General features: G+C 42.7%; 1 protein-coding gene across 7 annotated transcripts in view; it reads right to left on the reverse strand.

Moving 5' to 3' along the window:
• Nucleotides 1-19140, reverse strand: part of LOC118923091 (serine/arginine repetitive matrix protein 1-like) — a 123915-nt gene that overhangs the window by 82458 nt on the left and 22317 nt on the right. The window contains exon 1 of one of the 7 annotated variants that reach the window (XR_008995791.1): nt 11193-11285. The exons of the other annotated variants lie outside the window; for them this stretch is intronic. The gene's annotated coding sequence lies outside the window, so the exon portion shown is untranslated. Of the gene's footprint in view, nt 1-11192; nt 11286-19140 lie in introns of those variants that run through there. 7 annotated transcript variants of the gene reach the window in all.

Here is a 19140-nt window from a genome sequence, read left to right on the forward strand (position 1 = left end):
CAGAATAGAGAGTCCAGATACTAACCCAAACATATATGGTCCATTAATATATGATAAAGGCGCCATGGATATACAATGGGGAAATGGCAGATTCTTCAACAGCTGGTATTGGCAAAACTGGACAGCTACATGTAATAGAATGAAACTGAATTATGTCTAACTCCATACACAAAAGTAAACTTGAAATGGATCAAAGACCTGAATGTAAGTCACGAAACCATAAAACTCTTAGAAGAAAACATAGGCAAAACTCTCTTGAATATAAACATGAGCAACTTCCTCATGAACATATCTCCCCAGGCAAGGGAAACAAAAGCAAAAATGAACAAGCAGGACTACATTAAACTAAACAGCAAAGGACACCATCAGTAGAACAAAAAGGCATCCTACAGTATGGGAGAATATATTCATAAATGACAAGGGGTTGACATCCAAAATATACAAAGAGCTCATGTACCTCAACAAACAAAAAGCAAATAATCCAACTAAAAAATGGGCAGAGGATCTGAACAGACACTTCTCCAGAGAAGAAATACAGATGGCCAACAGGGACATGAAAGGATGCTCCACATCGCTAATCATCAGAGAAATGCAAATTAAAACCACAATGAGATATCACCTCACACCAGTTAAGATGGCCAACATCCAAAAGACAACAACAAATGCTGGCAAGGATGTGGAGATAGGGGAACCCTCCTACACTGCTAGTGGGAATGTAAATCAGTTCAACCATTGTGGAAAGCAGTATGGAGTTTCCTAAAAAAAATAAAAATAGAAATACCATTTGACCCAGGAATTCTACTCCTAGGAATTTACCCTAAGAATGCAGCAGCCCAGTTTGAAAAAGACATATGCACCCCTATGTTTATCGCAGAACTATTTACAATAGGCAAGAAATGGAAGCAACTTAAGTGTCCATCAGTAGATGAATGATAAAGAAGATGTGGTACATATACACAATGGAATATTATTCAGCCATAAGAATAAAACAAATCCTACCATTTGCAACACCATGAATGGAGCTAGAGGGTATTATGCTCAGTGAAATAAACCAGGTAGAGAAAGACATGTTTCAAATTATTTCACTCAAATATAAGAACAAAGCAAAAACTGAAGGAACAAAACAACAGCAGACTCACAGAACCCAAGAATGGACTAACAGTTACCAAAGGGAAAAGGACTTGGGCGGGTGGGGGGGAAGTGAGGGATAAGGGGATTAATGGGCATTATGATTAGCCCACATAATGTAGGAGTGGGGGCACGGAGTAGGCAGTGTAGCACAGATGAGACAAGTAGTGACTCTATAGCATCTTACTATGCTGATGGACATTGACTGTAAAGGGGTATGTGGTGGGGGGGACTTGATAATGGGGGGAATCCAGTAAATACAATGTTGCTCATGTAATTGTATATTAATGATACCAAAATAAAATAAATTCAGAGGCAATTTCAGTGTTGTTGCTATTACTAAACAAGGCAGTAATACTATTTAAGCTGCCAAAAGGGGGATAATGTCTTCTTTTGCTGAAAACAATCAAATACAATAACCTCTGATTATATGTGAAGATTCTATTAATATGAGAAAATCCTATGAAAGTATAGAATGTTTATAAAACACACTTTTTTCTTTCACCCCTGAGATTCCTTGGTGTAGATTCAGGGCGTTTCTACAGGCATTATTTCAACTAGTGTTTACTAGTGCTTAATATGTTCAAGACACCAAGAGAGCTGTGTCCTCTACCTCAGAATGCCAGAGAGGATAAGAAAGTACTTCATGGCTGCTTTGCAAAGTTTACTATGATAAGAGTAAGACTAAAAGATACAAAGGCTAGAACTTCTGGGCAGCTGGGGGAAAGAGCCATGGACCTGCCTCTATTTCTTTTAAGTATTCCTTCTTAGGGAGAGTGAGAACTCAGTAACCCAAGAAAGACCAAATAATTACACATTCAGATTAAATGCACATCCAACAGCCATCTTTTCTTAAAGCAGAATGCTTCCTAGCCAGTTGGGGAACAGCATATACTCATAGGATTTGCCATCTTTCAAAGGAAGAGCACCTTATTAGAACATTCCAGTTACCAGTAATGCTCACCTTCATGTCTCATTAGTGCTCCACACACCAGCACACTGGGTTATTTTTTGTTTACCAAAGCCCCTGGTGGGTAAATAACATGTTTTTATACATGAGAGAATCTTATAAGACAGAAATCTCTTAGCCAAGACACCACAAAATCCTCATCTGATCCAGGCTTTTTGTCTGTTCAAAATCATTTTAAATGACTAACAATCCCTTTCTGAAATATCTGCAGAGGTCCTGGAGTTCGGCCCAAAGGGCAGCGAGGACACTGACAGAAAATGTAAGGGTAGGCATCCTGGTTGCCAGAGAGAGTTTCAGAGGCATAATGAGGGACAGTGAGCAGTTCCAGTTGGCTAGAGGCATGGGGCATATTCAGGGAAATAGTGGGGATTAAATCTGGAAAGGCAGGTCAGGTCTAGTTTTGGAGACTTGGACTTTGAGAACTGGCTAATCAGACTGGCCATTTGTCCTTAGGCAATGCAGAGCAGAAAAAAACTTATGAACCAGAAAATCATATGATTAGCATATGCTTCTAAAAAAGTTCATCTGGATTGGAAAGGATAGAGTCTTGTAGAAAGGAGTTTATGCAGAAGACTTTTGCAACAGTTTGGCTACAAAAATCAAGATCTGAACTGGTTAAATGTTGATGGGAGACAAGGGAGAGATAGATGAAATCCAAGAAGGATCTGAGGGCTAAAATCTGAATTATGTAAACTTGCAATATCATTGAAATATTAGCAGTAAGATTAATGACATCTGAGGAATACAGTGGTTTACATGATGTTTTTACACACATTATCTCATTTAACAGAAACAAGTGAGTCAGTGGGGAAAAGCTGGTTTTTGTGGGGAGGGGGACCGTAGTTGACATCTGTTACTTTTGCTTATTCAGCATACTTTCTCTTCCTCTCAGTTTTTCTATAAAGGACTCATTTCATGTGATTGAATCTAATCCATACCTTCCAAAGTCTTTGATCAATCATTAGCAGATTTCCATATTTGAGTCATGTGATTGGTTACAGGATGGCCAGTGTCCCGGGTCAGTCCACTGAAATTCGACTGTAAGATTTCAGGTAGTATATTGGGAAAGGGAAGTTCTCTCTCTAAGTTTACTAAGGCAGTAAAAGTAAGCCTGCTGCTTATGGCAGCTATAATAAGAACGTATAATAATAGGGGGATCCTGACTTAGAAAGGAAGTCAACACACACACAAATGAGAGAGAGAAAGAGAAGGGAAGGCTGGGGCAGGGAAGGAAAGAGGATGAAACAATTCTTGCCAACCCTGAGTTCCCGAATCTAGCTCAGGAGTGTTATGATTACATAAAGAAATTATTTCTCTTTTCCTCCACTTGAGCTACTCTAAGTTGTATTTCTGTCATTTGCATACAGAAGAGCTTAAGTACAATGAGTTTAGGTACAGTGATGATGTGTTTGACTTCAAACATGTAGACTCTCAGGTTCCAGAATGCTATCTTGGCAGACTCTAACTCAGAGGAGAAGTTGTAACCAGGGATATATATTTGAGATTCTCCTGCATGAAAGGAATATTAAGTCTCGGAGTGACTAAGGTCCCCAAGAGAAAGAATGTAGAGAAAGATGGAATAATACTTACTCAGGTAGTGATTTGTAAGGTCTGAAAAATGCTTCTAAAAGGATGAGATTAGGATCTCCTCCTATATATATAGTACTTTATCCTCCATTGGCATTTGTGTAAGACTTGAGAGAGACATTATCTTACCATCTTTAATACTTTGTATCTGGCACTCAGTAGGTGCTCAATGAATGAATGAATAGAAAAGTAAACTGGCCGATGTATGTACAGAGTTTTTATTTAAAAAAAGGGATTCTTTCAGGGAAAACATGCTATTTGCAATGAGCTTCAGGTTGAAATCTGAGAATACACCTCTGGCATAACAACATCCATTACAGAAGGCTGGTAGTTAGGATTAAGTAGCCTAGGTAGCTGCGGAAGCCTGTGACTGAATGGGTAAGAAAACACTCCAGAGAGTTGAGTTATAAACTCAAACCTACAAAATTAACATTGCAAAGATGGAAACATCTTGTATTTATGACAAGAAAAGGCAGGAAGACAATCTTCCATTATTAATCTCTTAAATAATGATAAGTATCTCTATTTTAATTGTCCTCCTTGCTTTACAGAAGGAAGGCATTTGGGGACCAGAATGGAAAATAGGCTTAATCATGCAATAATAGCACCACCCAAACAGCAATGATGGCCTGGAGTGCTAAGAGGAGGACTGTAGGGCTCCATGGAAAAGAACTGGAAGCTCTGATTGATTACTGATGTTTGCCATGGGCAAGGGAAGGGGGAAGGATCTTCATTCAGATCTGTGCCTCAAATGACACCTCAGGGGGCCTTCCTTGATCATTTCATATAAAATTATCTAGTTTGTCTTTATAACACTCCGCACAATCCAATATTGCATCACGTTTCCATGTTTTATTGTCTTTCTTCTCTTCACTGGAATATAAGATCCACAGAGAGTTCACTACTGTATTCCCAGCTCCTAGAACATCTGGTGGATGAACAAATGTTTTTCATGCTGTCTTAGTCAAACTGGACTAAGATACAATTTATCTTTAAGACAGGAAATCTCAGACATTGGACAGCATACAACAGTTGCACACCTTTAAAATTTTTTATTGTCTTTTAGTGAAAGGAAAGGAGAGTAGGATAGTCCACGTGTACAAGTACCGACATCCCTTGAAAATGAACTTTTAGAAAAAGATAAACAAGCATAACTTGCCTTCCTCCCCTTCTCCGAGGCTGTATTTGGAATGCAAGGCTGGGACCACCCAGAGAGCTGGGGATTTGGGCTGACATATGTGTGTGTTCTCTGCTGGCTCCTCCACCTTAACGGAAGAGCTGCTTAAAAGAAACAACCACAGTCTTGAGAGAGTTAGAGCAATGAATCATAACATTATAGTGACACTAATTTACGATCCAGAGGGATTGGGAGATGCAACTGTCAAACAGCAGGATCAGGGCTGTTGGGCTTGAAAGCCTTGATTTGAATGAGCAAGCACACAGTACCAAGCAGCAGGACAGAAATACACAAAGGGAGACTTTGGCTCAGTTATTTCATTTCTTGGAGTTTGGGGCCAGGGTATAAGAATTCCTGAACTAAGCCCTACCTAGGGGTCACTCTGAGGGACCACTTAGGTCCCCCCTAACTGAATGCTTCATTCCCCAGGGGGAATCCTTTGGGGAAAGAAAGGTGGTCTGGTCCCACTCAAGTGGAATGGGTGTCGCCGTGGCCAAGGTCTGGGAGGCAGAGTGAGACATGCGAACCAGGGAAAACCGCTGAATGCTAAACTTAGGGGTCAAGGCAGGGGTGGGAGCCAGAGGCAAGGCCAGCAAGTGGAAATCAAGAAGATGAAGGGAAGGAGAGGCCCCAGGAGCACATTGGTGCCTGCACTGAAGAATACCAAAGGACCGTTATGGAGATGGGAGCAAGGCCAAAGGAGAGGCAGTGATGACATGGTGATGTGACTGTAGTCAGGGTAAGGGGTCAGGGATTGCTGTGGGGGAGAAAACAGACACATGTGTTCTATTTATTCGTAGTTTATATCTGCATAAAACTTCCAAAGCCTTTACAGCAGCTTTCTAGAATAGGAACAGTTGCAATGCAACTGTTAAAATAGATATAAAAATATTTTTTAAACAAGGAGAAGGAACAGGAAGCAAATTTACCAAATGCTTAGGAAAATCTAGTTCTTTTAACTGGGCCTTGACTTTAGCTCTTAATTTCATAGTAGCCAAGGGAAAAAAGAGGACAATTTTCCTAGCTTGCAGTCAAAGAAAAGAAAGAAGCAGGGTTAAGGGCTAGTTTTTTTTTTTTTTTTAAATTCAAAACAAAGTGAACAGAGCCTGCCTGGATGAGAATAGAGTACTGTGTTGAAAAATGGAGGGAGAAATTGGGAGAGAGGTGGCTGGGACCACACCAGGACTGCTGGGGTCTCTTTTGCCCCTGGACGCTGTCTCCATAAATGCTTGTTTCTGGCCAAAAATCTGTTCACCCACTGCCCATTTTCTTTCCACCCGTCTAGCTGCTGGCTGTGCCTTGGGGATGTTAAGTGTCTGCTATGCTCTGAACAAGCCCACCCCCTTTTCTACTTTCTGGCTTTTACTGCTTGTTACTCTGGGTGCAGCTTCAGATGCCACAGAGATTGGGAAAGTGTCCCCTTCCTACTGACATCAAAACATAAGTGGTCCCAGACTTCTGTTGTCATCTCTGCATTCCAGGGATGTTGTAAGGCTCCTCTGCACCCAACTGTATCCCTCTTTATTCCCATGGGTGATACCCAATCTGCTTCCAATCTTCCCTGTCCGAGTCTTCCCCGGTCCGATAGACTGGGCGAGCTCTCACCACCTACTAGGGTGAGGATGGGGACCATCGGCAGCTACATGATGAAGAGGGGTGTCAGACCATTCCCTCTCTTCAGTGGCCTCCTTGGGTCACATCCATAAGCCCTGATATTATTTTCAAAGCTCTTTATCAAAAGATTCTTTACACATTATTATAATTGCTTGCTTAGTCTCCAGCCTGTCTGCTGCTCCTCTCCCCTCTTCCCTCCCCCAAATATCTGCAGCCTTGAGCCAAGGGCAGGCCTGTGCCTGCCTGGTCTGCTGAGGCATCCCCAGCACTTAGACCAATGTCTGGCACAAAGAGAGTGTGCAAAAAGCATTTCTTTTATTTAACAAATATTTAGTAAACAATTACTTTATGAATGGCGCTGACCTAAGAATCTGGGATATGTGAGGAAACAAAACTGGCAAAATGCTTTTTCTTGTAGATGTTACATTCTTATGGGGTTTTGTAAGTGAATTTCTAAAGTCAGAGGAAATAAAGAGCAATCAATTGAGAAGCAATGAGAGGGGTCCAGACATTGCAATAGCGGTTCTCCAACTGGCATGTGCCTGAGAGCACTGGAGAACTTGATCAACATGTAGATACCCAGCCAGAACCAGGAAGTTGGAGGCGAGGGGCAGGGTCTCTCTCCTGGGTGGTCCTCAGACCACACTTGGAGCAATGTTGCCTGGCGTCCTGGTTGGGGAAGCTGAGAGGGGAATATTGATGAATGGGGTCAGGCTTCACTTTAGGGTCAAAAGTGACATTCTCAACAAGGCATGGAGTTGTGAAACAGCTAAAAAAAAATAAAAGCTGTTTTATATTGAGGGTAAGGCTGTCTTTTAGCATGAGTGAAAAGGCTGGCTGACTTCTGCCCTAAATCACTGCAGGAACTCCTGCCTTGAGGCATTAACCAAAACACCACCCACCGCCAGGCACCTCAGTGGTTCTAAGTAACCAGGCATCAGAAGGCTCTGGGCCGAAAGAGGCCTGTGCCTTTCTTGATCAACAGGCCAGTGTGGACCTTCCTGTTTCTGCCATAAATCTTTTGCTTTTCACCCCACATATATAACGGTGGGTATGGGGCAAATCTGTTTCTGTGCTGTTCGCAGTCCTTGAAACTTGAAGCATGTGGGTGGGAGGCCCAAAGGCACCATTCGCTCTGGGTCTTTCTCTGTTTCACACAATTTCCCTGTCTCATCCTCAAGCCTTCATGGGATTCTTAGAAAGAACGTGATTTGGAAGTGAGGGGGAGAATTACCCTCTGTGGCCCTAGCCAGCCCCTACCTCAGATCTGAAGGTGTGGCAAAGCCAGCTCCCAGAACCTCAGCCTACACTGTGGCCATGCTTCAGAATCTCAGGGGATCTGCAGGGCACCAGCTGCTGCCAATGTGGGCAATGCAAGGACCCCAGTGGGCTGCCCTCCCTTGGCCTCTCAACCCCGCCCACTCCTTGCCTGATTTCCTCTCTCACTTCCAAAGCATTCTACTACGTCCTGTGGAAGCCTCCCTATAAGATAAAAATGTCAGTCATCTTATATTATCCACCTTTTTCCTGAGGGTTTCCTCCACATCTTGTTGTAGTGGAAACCTGTAGGATACCACTTCTTCCTGGAGCCCTCAGGACTGGAGGCTGCCTATCTCCCCAAGCACTGCAAAGCAGAGAAGGTGGCAAGGTTTGCATTCTCCATGCCCCTCCCTGTTTCTCTAAGGCCATTTTCTACTCTTCTGTAAAAGCCCCATTCACTTTGAGGCATATGCCACCTGGATGTCTGGAGCAACTCAACTGTGTATTTCTTTGTTCTGTATAGGCCTCTGATTAAAAACAAAATCACAAAGTGTGCAGACAGGCGATTCTACAAACCTCTGCTCCTCAAGGCTACCCCACAATCTTTCTAACTGGTGCTAGTCGGCACTCTCAGCCCTCCAATCTCATTTCAAACATTTACCAGGTAGATCAACCTGCCTCACTTCACTCTCAGCAGATGAATTCATACTCTCCTCTGAGACAGGGCCCCAGTCAGGAGCGATCAGAGTAGGAGTTGTCTGGCTCTGAACCTGGGCCCCTCCACTTCTTGGCTGTGTAGCTTCAGGTTTTTCTTTTCCTTTTTTTTTTTAATAGCTTCTCTGTGCTTCAGTTTCTTTCTCTAAAATTGTAAAACGGGAGTGATAGCATTTACGTTGCAGGACTATTTTGAGGGTCAAATGAGTTAGTGCATAGGAAAGTAAGAATAGAGTCTGGGATATAATATAAACTCAAGAAATATTGCCTGTCACCTTCTTTAGTAGTTCCAGGATTCCACTTTTCAGTGGGAGCATGGGTGTACACATACAGAGCCTTCATGGTGGAGGGCAGAGATGGGTCCTATTTGCAGGATACTAGGAAGCTTCACTGCAGCACTAAGAAGCAGAAGAGGCATTTTCAGGAAAAATGGGAGGTGTGTCTCCAAGTGCAGTCTTCGCCCTGATTCAGAATAGTTTGCCCTAGGGGTGTAATTTGGGCATTTTGTGCACATAGAACCTGCTCATGAGCACTGGCAATTCCACCAGGTGGATCCAGAGGTTCTTACATCTCTACCCCAAGGACAATCCTTTCCTGGTGCCCATGAAGTACCAATATTGTGAAAATGTATCAGGAAGGCTCTACTCTAAGGGGCAGGGGGATGTACCCCTAGGCAGGTGTGAGCCGCTGACTGCAGGTGTTTTGGCCCTTGATGCAGGCACCTAGCCTAGCTCACCCACATCCCAAGTGTATCTGCTTTTTCCGTGACTCTACCTAACATTGGTATGCCTTATTTTCAGATTAAAAGACTTGGGCTTCCTCTTCTGTACCCCCAGATGCCCTTTTCGTTGAAGGCCAACAAATTCCAGTCAGTACAACGTGGCTTCATGTGAGACCAAGGTGAGCCACCGTTAGGCACAAACAATGGTGCCCAGAGGTGGGGGGAGAACTGGCTCCACCACATGCACAAGCTGCTGTTCCCACCGGCTGACACGCACAGAACCCACCAGGACAGGTCACCTGAAGGAAAACAAACTTGACTCCCAAGAGGAGGAACACCAAGAGGGTCCAAAAATATCAGATCTGCAAAGGAAGTCCCCATCTTTAATAAAAAGCAATGAGAAAAAATAAGAGAAAGGAAAAAGTGTTACTCAAAAAAAATCTCTCCCTCACATACACAAACTGAAGACCGTCAGTATTCACAGAAGTCTTCATGACCTTTGACCTAGTAATCCCACTCTGGCATTCCAGATTAATCCAAATGAAGGTAAAGCTAAAATCATTAGGCTTAAGAGTGCTTAATATGTTGAGTATGGTGATATTTATTCCAGTAAAAAATTGGAAGCAAACCAGTAAACAATATATGCAGTGTTAAATTTTGTTTCTGAGTAATGTCAAAGGTCTAGTATAGACAGTAACAGTGACACAATAAGGAGAATATAGAAATATCTTGAACAGATGCTTCAAGTTTTTAAACTGTATCTGTACTTGGAAAGAAATATGCAGAAGATGTACAGATATTTCATTAAAATAGTGAATTTATATATAACCCTACTCTGTTTTCCAAATTTATTTGATTTTTTAATGTTAAGAGTAAACTTAAAATTAAACTGAGATATAAAGGAAATTTTTCTCTATTGACTATGTATTTCTATTACTTATAAAAATGTGAAACTGAGAGAAGGAAATAAAATACAAAGTGTTGTAGGGGTGTTCCTCATTCAACTCTGGCAGGAATTCTCTGCCGTACCAGACACAAATTAAAGGCTTGGAGGCCAATCCGAGTCATTTGCTGCTGAGTGGCTAAACACGAACTCATGTAAGAGGAGAGATGTCCCAGTCATATTACAGAAAAGTCACCAAATCTGCAGGGATATCCTGTTCAGGCCAGAACTGTGGGATTCTGATTTCATCTTCACAACCAAAATGTTTCTTTCCCACCTTCTCAATTATAACCAACCAAATAAACTTATGGTAGTAGTTAGCAAGTACCAAAGCAAGACCATTTCCACTTTGCATTTCTGTTTACGAGCCCGTGCGCTTAAAACAACATGTACATGCATGATGATCAAACATCCTTTTTATTAAAGGCAACCATAATACCCTACTAGAGGATTCAACTATCAACTTGAAATGCAGACTGGGAAATTAAGTGCACATCACGTTCCTTAGATGTTCTCCTTGGAGTTAGAGAAAATTGCAAAGAAACATCCTCATCAGGAAGAAGCCATGACTGCACAGAGAAATTTCTAAAAGAAATAATGAAAAATTCCTCCCATGGTGTCATGGCTATGTTGCCATTGCCCTCCCTCTTTTTGCAGGCGGTATAGACCCACTTGTTTTTTTCCATCTCCTTCGGTTTACTGGCCCTACCCCCCAGCCCAATCCCAGCAGCTCCCAGGCTCACGATGAATTAGCACCATCTCCATCTTGCCTTATATTCATTTCCCTTTTTTCATTTCTTCTGTTACCTTGTCTCCCGCTTGCTAATGTTTCGTAGGCACACAAGGCTCCTTGCTGTTTCTCCAACCCAGGGACACAGCACCTGCTAGCAGGGGTTTCACCGCTGCCGGCCCCTTCGCCTGGGCCGCTCTTTCCGCGGACAACCACACACTCAGCCCCCTCTGCCTCTCCAAGACTTTGCTGAGATGTAACCCGCGCGAGACCATCTCTGGGTGCCCCATTAAAACATACCCTGTGGTGCTCACCATCCCCCTCTAACACGGCACATAACTCCCTTACTTCAGCTGCAGTCTGCCTCCCCACTGAGACATCAGCTCCATGAGGGAGTGGCTTGGTGCTGCGGGCTCACGGATGTGTCCCCAGCTGCTGCAGGTCTCAGGGGCAGGAGTGCTTCATAAATATTTGTTGAATGAGGGGATTCACGGGATTCCTCCCACACAATTTCTCCTATTTAGAGAGAAAAGCATCTGAGGGGAGAGCTGTCTGAAAGGAAAGGGTGACCCCCTGTGGTAACAAGAGAAAGTTCGCTTTGAATTCACCTAAATCTGGTGGGTGTTCTTGAAGTTCGCTCCTCTGGTTAGGCAAGGGTTTTAATTACCTTAAATGCGACTGATTTGGAGGCTAGTTCTCTTTCAGTAAGATGCCCATCATTTCAGACATGGAATGCACCCCTTGATGTACAGAGACATTAACGGGTAGAAGACATGAGCAAGCTAATCACCTTCAGTTCCCTTCCTGGAGCATGGCAAATGCCCCCACTTTGCTTGGCGCTTCCTTGAGTCCTTTCTTGTCTGACAATCTTTCTCTGTCTTTCATTTTATTTTATTCTATTAAAAAAAATCCCAGGACTACTGTTACAATGATTACAGGAAAAGCAAACGAATATTTTTTAAGTCAACAAAACCCTCCCTGTTGCTCATAATCATCTTCTGGGTTATTTCAAGTGAATGAAGTTGAAGGCACTCCCATTATGAGCCCAATCAGTGAAGCCATAAGGTGCTGAAGCTTTATGAGCACCCAGAAGATGGGGGTAGGGGACTGGAGGAGGGTGTTTCTGGAACACAAGGCTGCTCCTACCAGTCTGCTCGGCTGTCTCTGAGGAAGGGTGTTCACATCTCCCCATCCAGAAGTCTGTCCTTAGGCATCTTCTGACTTCCAACTACACTTTGTACATACCATTACCCCCTCTTGCATTACAGTGATTTTACAGAGATTTTTCTCTCTTACTAGAATTGTAAACTCCTTAAAGACCAGAGATGATCTCAGCACATGTGTGAGGATATGCCCATTCTGATCGCTTAGTCATGCAGAATTGGGCAGAATATCTGAATAGACATTTTTCCAAAGAAGACGTACAGATGACCAACACACATGAAAAGATGCTCCACATCACGAATCTTCAGGGAAATGCAAATCAAAACCACATGAGATATCACCTCATACCAGTCAGAATGGCTAATATCAACAAAACATGAAATAACACATTTTGGTGAGAATGTGCAGAAAAGGGAACTTTTTGGGATACTGCTGCGGGAATGTAAATTGGCACAGCCACTATGGAAAGCAGTATGGACCATTTCTCAAAGGAAAACACTAATTCAGAAAGATACCCTGCCCTACCCCTCCCCCCACCATGTTTATCACAGCATTATTTACAATAGCTAAGATACAGAAACAACCCAAGCAGCCACTGATGGAGGAGTGGATAATGAAATTGTGGATATACAATGGAATATCATTCGGACATAAAAAAGAAGGAAGTCTTGCCATTTGTGACAACATGGCCAGGCCTTGAAGGCCCTCATTATGCTAAATGAAATAAGTCAGACGCAGAGAGACAAATACCATATGCTCTCACCTATATGTGGAATCTAAATCAAAAGCCAAGAAAAACCCCACCAAACTTATAGATACAGAGAACACATTAGTGGTTATAAGAGGTGGAGGTTATTAGGGAGTGAGAGAAAAGAGTGAACTTTACAAAATTCTTTTAGTTTAAATAAATTGAATAATATATTTTTTTAAATGGGAGTAAAGCAGGAGTCAGAGACTCTAGACTACAAAAACCAACATATGGGCAGATGTAGGGGTAGAGCCAATTTTGTAGGGCCTAAAGCTTATCAAATTTGGGGCCTTCTTTAAGAGAAAAAGTAGCAAATTTAAGAATAGAAATTAAGGTACAAAAACAAATATTTAAAAAGAGAAATGCTTCAGCCATTGTGGAAAGCAATATGGAGGTTCCTCAAAAAACTAAAAATAGAAATACCGTTTGACCCAGGAATTCCATTCCTAGGAATTTACCCAAAGAAAACAACAGCATATAGGTAAAGTTAAAAAAATAAGCTGGGCCTTTTAGCAGGCTAAGTGAGTCTTACCATGACATGATTTAATAAACACAATAAAGACAAGGGTATGCTGAGAAACTTTCCTTTATCTGGGGAATATTCAAGCATTCCAGGCCAGTTACTCCTGGCTTCTTGAACTTTAACTGATCTCACTGAAGAATGCCTATATTCTTAGTTTGCTATTTTTACCCTAGAGAAGGGACAAGCAGAAGGTGCAATAGAGCCCCATGCACCTTATTAAGAAGTGCAGACTCTATTTCATAGGCAATACAGGGCCAGAGAAGGATTTTGAGCAGGGAAATATGATCACTTTCTTATAGGTAGGTCATCTAGCAGTAGTGAGGGGAAAGAATTTAAGTGCGCAGCACTGATGGATTGGGGGTCAAGTAGGAGGCCACTGCACAGCTTAGGTGAGAGATGGTGAGGGCTTGGAAACCCAGTCTGGTGGTGAGAACTGAGAGGAGACACAGACGTGAGAAAGAGCAAAGTCAGCGGAACCCGTGCCTGACTCGCTATGCGCAGGATGGAAGGGGAAGGCGTCCCCCAGGTTTCTTCCTGGGATGGCTGGGGGACAGGAACCGATACTGGTAAGAAAGCTGTGGGCAGAGGAAGATAACAGACTAAGTTCGGAAGATTTTTAGGTTTGGGATACTTGTGAGCAACCTGGGAAGAATTAATATTGTCAAAATGGCCATCCTACCTAAAGCAATCTACAGATTCAAATGCAATCCTATCAAAATACCAACAGCATTCTTCAATGAACTGGAACAAATAGTTCTAAACTTCATATGGAACCACAAAAGACCCCAAATAGCCAAAGCAATCCTGAGAAGGAAGAATAAAGCTGGGGGGATCTCACTTCCCAACTTCAAGATCTACTACAAAGCCACAGTAATCAAGACAATTTGGTACTGGCACAAGAACAGACCCACAGACCAGTGGAACACAATAGAGAGTCCAGATATTAACCCAAACATATACGGTCAATTAATAGACAATAAAGGATCCATGGATATACAATGGAGGAATGACAGCCTCTTCAACAGTTGGTGTTGGCCAAACTGGACAGCTACATGTAAGAGAATGAAACTGCATCATTGTCTAACCCCATACACAAAAGTAAATTTGAAATGGATCATAGACCTGAATGTAAGTCATAAAACCATAAAACTCTTAGAAAAATACATAGGAAAAAATCTCCTGGACATAAACAGGAGCAACTTCTTCATGAACATATCTCCCCAGGCAAGGGAAACAAAAGCAAAAATGAACAAGTAGGACTATATCAAGCTGAAAAGCTTATGTACAGCAAAGGACGCCATCAATTGAACAAAAAGACATCCTACAGTATGGGAGAATATGTTCATAAATGACATATTTGATAAAGGGTTGACATCCAAAATATATAAAGAGCTCACAAACCTCAACAGGCAAAAAGCAAATAATCCATTTAAAAGATGGGCACAGGATCTGAACAGACATTTCTCCAAAGAAGAAATTCAGATGGCCAACAGGCAGATGAAATGATGCTCCACATCGCTAATCATCAGAGAAATGCAAATTAAAACCACAATGATATATCACCTCATACCAGTAAGGATGGCCAACATCCAAAAGACAAACAACAAATGTTGGTGAGTATGTGGAGAAAGGGGACCTGTCTTACACTGCTGCTGGGAATTACTTCAACCATTGTGGAAAGCAGTATGGAGGTTCCTCAAAAAGCTCAAAATAGAAATACCATCTGACCCAGGAATTCCACTCCGAGGAATTTACCCTAAGAATGAAGCAGCCCAGTTTGAAAAAGACATATGCACCCCTATTTATCGCAGCACTATTTACAATAGCCATGAAAAGGAAGCAACCTAAGTGTCCCTCAGTAGATTATTGGATAAAGAAGATGTGGTACATATATACAATGCAATATTATTCAGTCAGAAGAAGAAAAATCTTACCATTTGCAACAACATAGATGGAGCTAGAGGGTATTATGCTCAGTGAAATAAGTCAGGCAGAGAAAGACAAGTATCAAATGATTTCACTCATCTGTGGAGTATAACAACAAAGAAAAAAAAAAACTGAAGGAACAAAACAGCAGCAGACACATAACCCAAGAATGGACTAACAGTTACCAAAGGGAAAGGGACTGGGGAGGATGGGTGGGAAGGGAAGGATTACTGGAAAAAAAGGGACATTACTATTAGCAGACATAATGCAGGGGGGGCCATGGGGTGAGCTGTACTACACAGAGAAGACAAGTAGTGATTCTATAGCATCTTACTATGCTGATGGACACTGATTGTAATAGGGTATGTGGGGGGGGACTTGACAATGGGGGAGTCTAGTAAACATAATGTTGCTCATGTAACTGTAGATTGATACCAAAACATAATAACTTAATAAAAAATTTTTTAAAAGACTGTCATTTAAATTTGAAGGAGGGATTAAACAATTTCTAGATAAGCAAAAGCTGAGAGAATTTAGTTTCCACCAACCATCTCTACAGTGTATTTGGGAGGCACTGCTATAGATGGAAGTATTCCTAAGGTTAAATAGTTGTCACCAGAAGTAACAAAAAGGGATACACAAAGAGTACAGAATATGATACCTAATATATAAAGAATGAGGAGGGAAAAATAACAACAACCTCCTTTAGATTGTGTTTGTAATAGCATACTTAAGTGAGTTAAGTTAGATCCTTAGATAGTAAGGAAGGTACCCTTTAACCTTTAGTAACCACAAACCTAAAGCCTGCAATGGCAATAAGGACATACCTATTGATAATCACCCTAAATGTAAATGGTCTGAATGCACCAATCAAAAGACATAGAATCACTGAATGGATAAAAAAACAAGATCCATCTAAATGCTGCCTACAAGAGACTCACTTCAAACCCAAAGACATACACAAACTAAAAGTGAAGGGATAGAAAAAGATATTTCATGCAACTAATAGGGAGAAAAAAGAAGGTGTTGTAGTACTTGTATAGGACAAAATAGACTTTAAAACAAAGAAAGTCACAAGAGACAAAGAAGGACATTACATAATGATAAAGGGGTCAGTCCAACAAGAGGATATAACCATTTTAAATATCTATGCACCCAACATAGGAGCACCTACATATGTGAAATAAATACTAACAGAATTTAAGAGGGGAAATAGAATGCAATGCATTCATTTTAGGAGACTTCAACACTCCACTCACTCCAAAGAACAGATCAACCAGACAGAAAATAAGTAAGGAGACAGAGGCATTGAACAACACATTAGAACAGATGGACCTTACAGACATCTACAGAACTGTCAAAAGCAGCAGGATACACATTCTTCTCAAGTGCATACAGAACATTTTCAAGAATAGATCATATGCTAGGCCACAAAAAGAGCCTCAGTAAATTCAAAAGGATTGAAATTGTACCAACCAGCTTCTCAGACCACAAGGGTATGAAACTAGAAATAAATTACACACAGATGACGAAAAAGCCTACAATCACATGGAGGCTTAACAACATGTCTCCTAAATAACCAGTAGATCAATGACCAAATAAAAACAGAGATCAAGCAATATATGGAGAGAAATGACAATAATAATTCAACAACGCAAAATCTGTGGGACGCAGCGAAGGCGGTGCTAAGAGGGAAGTATATTGCAACACAGGCCTACCTCAGGACCTCAGGAAAGAACAATAATCCCATACGAACAGTCTAAAATCACAATTAACCAAACTAGAAAAAGAAGAAGAATTGAGAACCAAAGTCAGTAGAAGGAGGGACATAATAAAGATTAGAGCAGAAATAAATAAAATCGAGAAGAATAAAACAATAGAGAGAATCAATGAAAGCAGGAGCTGGTTCTTCGAGAAAATAAACAAAATAGATCCCTAGCCAGACTTATCAAGAAAAAAAGAGTCTATGCACATGAACAGAATCAGAAATGAGAAAGGGAAAATCACCACTGACACCACAGAAATATGAAGAATTATGAGAGAATACTATGAAAAATTATATGGTAACAAACTGGAGAACCTAGAAGAAATGGACAACTTTCTAGAAAAATGCAACCTTCCACGGCTGACCCAGGAAGAAACAATCTGAACAGACCAATGACCAGCAAGGAAATTGAATCGGTAATCCCAAATGAAAATACGACAGGTACCCCATGCAGAGCAGTTAGTGTTTAGCCAGCAAGGAGAGAAAACTATCTCAGAGGTATATCAAATCTCTAGACTTAGGTTGTAATTTAGTCAGAAGGAACCTTCATCTTTTTCCTTCCAGAAGACGTCACAGTGGCCCATCACATTGATGGGCCAATGCTGATTGGACCCAGTGATCAGGAAGTACAACTAGTCTAAGCATATTGAAAGATCAGTCACGAGTCAAAAGGTGGGACATAAATCTAACAAAAATTCAGGGGCCTTTCGTCTTAGAGCAGTTTCTAGAAGTCTATCGTGTGGGCATGCCAAGCTCTCCCTTCTAAGGTGATGAATAAGGTGCTGTATCTGACCCCTCTTTCCTCCAAAAATAAAAAAGCACAGCATCCTGGTGGACCACCTGGGATTTCAGAGGCAGCATAGACTTCATTTCCAGTGTGCTACTCTGATCCAATTACTGATTGGTCTGAAAAGCACCTAGTTTGAGAGCAGCCTGGACCTTTGGAAGGTGGAAGCAAGCATATGGCAACACCTTCAAGGTGCACACATGAAAATGGCCTAGCAGGGGAGTGAGTTGCCCAAGATCACAAGGACCGGACCCCGGCCTGACTTGCGTGGTGTTCCACGCTCCATGCCAAGCCTGGTTGACATTCTTCCATCTCTGAGTCTGTGTGTCAGACACACGTGACACCAGCCCCCAGGAGCTGGAGGTGTCATCCATATATCCCTGAGGATGTCCCTAGAGAAGAATGTCTGGCAGGACCCTGCCTGTGCAGGTTGGGACATTGGGCAGCTCCTGGGAGGTGCTGTGGCTTCAGCAGGACAGGGAACTGGTGAGAAAAAGTGGCCTGAACTCAGCTCTTGTCTCCTCAGAGCTGGGACCCTGGTGACATTGCCAAAAGCGAGGGGAGAGCTCTGGTGGAGATTTGTGTAGTCATGCGTGGCAAGGGCCAGGAGGGTGGGCAGTCAGCAGCCCAGAGGGGCATGTGGGCATGTCTGAATGCAGGGAGGGGCCCAGGAAATAGACCCTTGAAGAAGTGATATCTCTGATGACAGGCCCAGTAGAACCTGACTTGTGACCCTGACAGAACCCAGCTTCTGGCGGCAGAACCCAGTCCTGCTCACTTGACCAGAGACGCTCGACAGAGTAACATGCGGTCTTGCTGTGTGGAGCCTTCTGAAGGCGTGGGAGTCAGGAAAGCCGAGAGGGACAGTCTTCTTGCTCGCTGTGGGTGCTGGCTTGGTGACCACCTCCAACGCCTCTGTCTGTGTCTCCCAAGGAGCCCCGAGGTAACACACGGCAGCCCAGAGTGGGCCACTTCAGGGCCAGACCACAAGTGTGATCCATTCCAGCTGACCTTTCCCCCCACCCCTTGTGTGGGTGTGGTGGGCATGGGGCATGGGTGGGACTGAAGGCTGGGGAGGAGGGGGGCAGTCAGTGTTGCAGCTCTGGTCTCATCACTCAGGACATGTAGGTACGTGTTGGGACCAGGTACTTCCACCCACATGTTAATCCTGAGCCCGGGGGTGTCCTCTACTTCCCTGAGGGACTGGATGTCTACGCAGATGGCCCTGTGTGCCTGATCTTGGGGGCACGGTTTGGGGCCCACATTGCCCCCTGCGGGGAGGTCCAGGCATCCCTGGGTGCCTCCTCCCCAGCTACCAGGTGCCTGTTTTGCAGAACTCCACTCTGGGGAGCGAGGAGGAGCTGGTGGATGGATTCACCTACT

This window comes from Manis pentadactyla, chromosome 2 (assembly GCF_030020395.1).
Source record: "Manis pentadactyla isolate mManPen7 chromosome 2, mManPen7.hap1, whole genome shotgun sequence".
NCBI classification, from domain to species: domain Eukaryota; kingdom Metazoa; phylum Chordata; class Mammalia; order Pholidota; family Manidae; genus Manis; species Manis pentadactyla.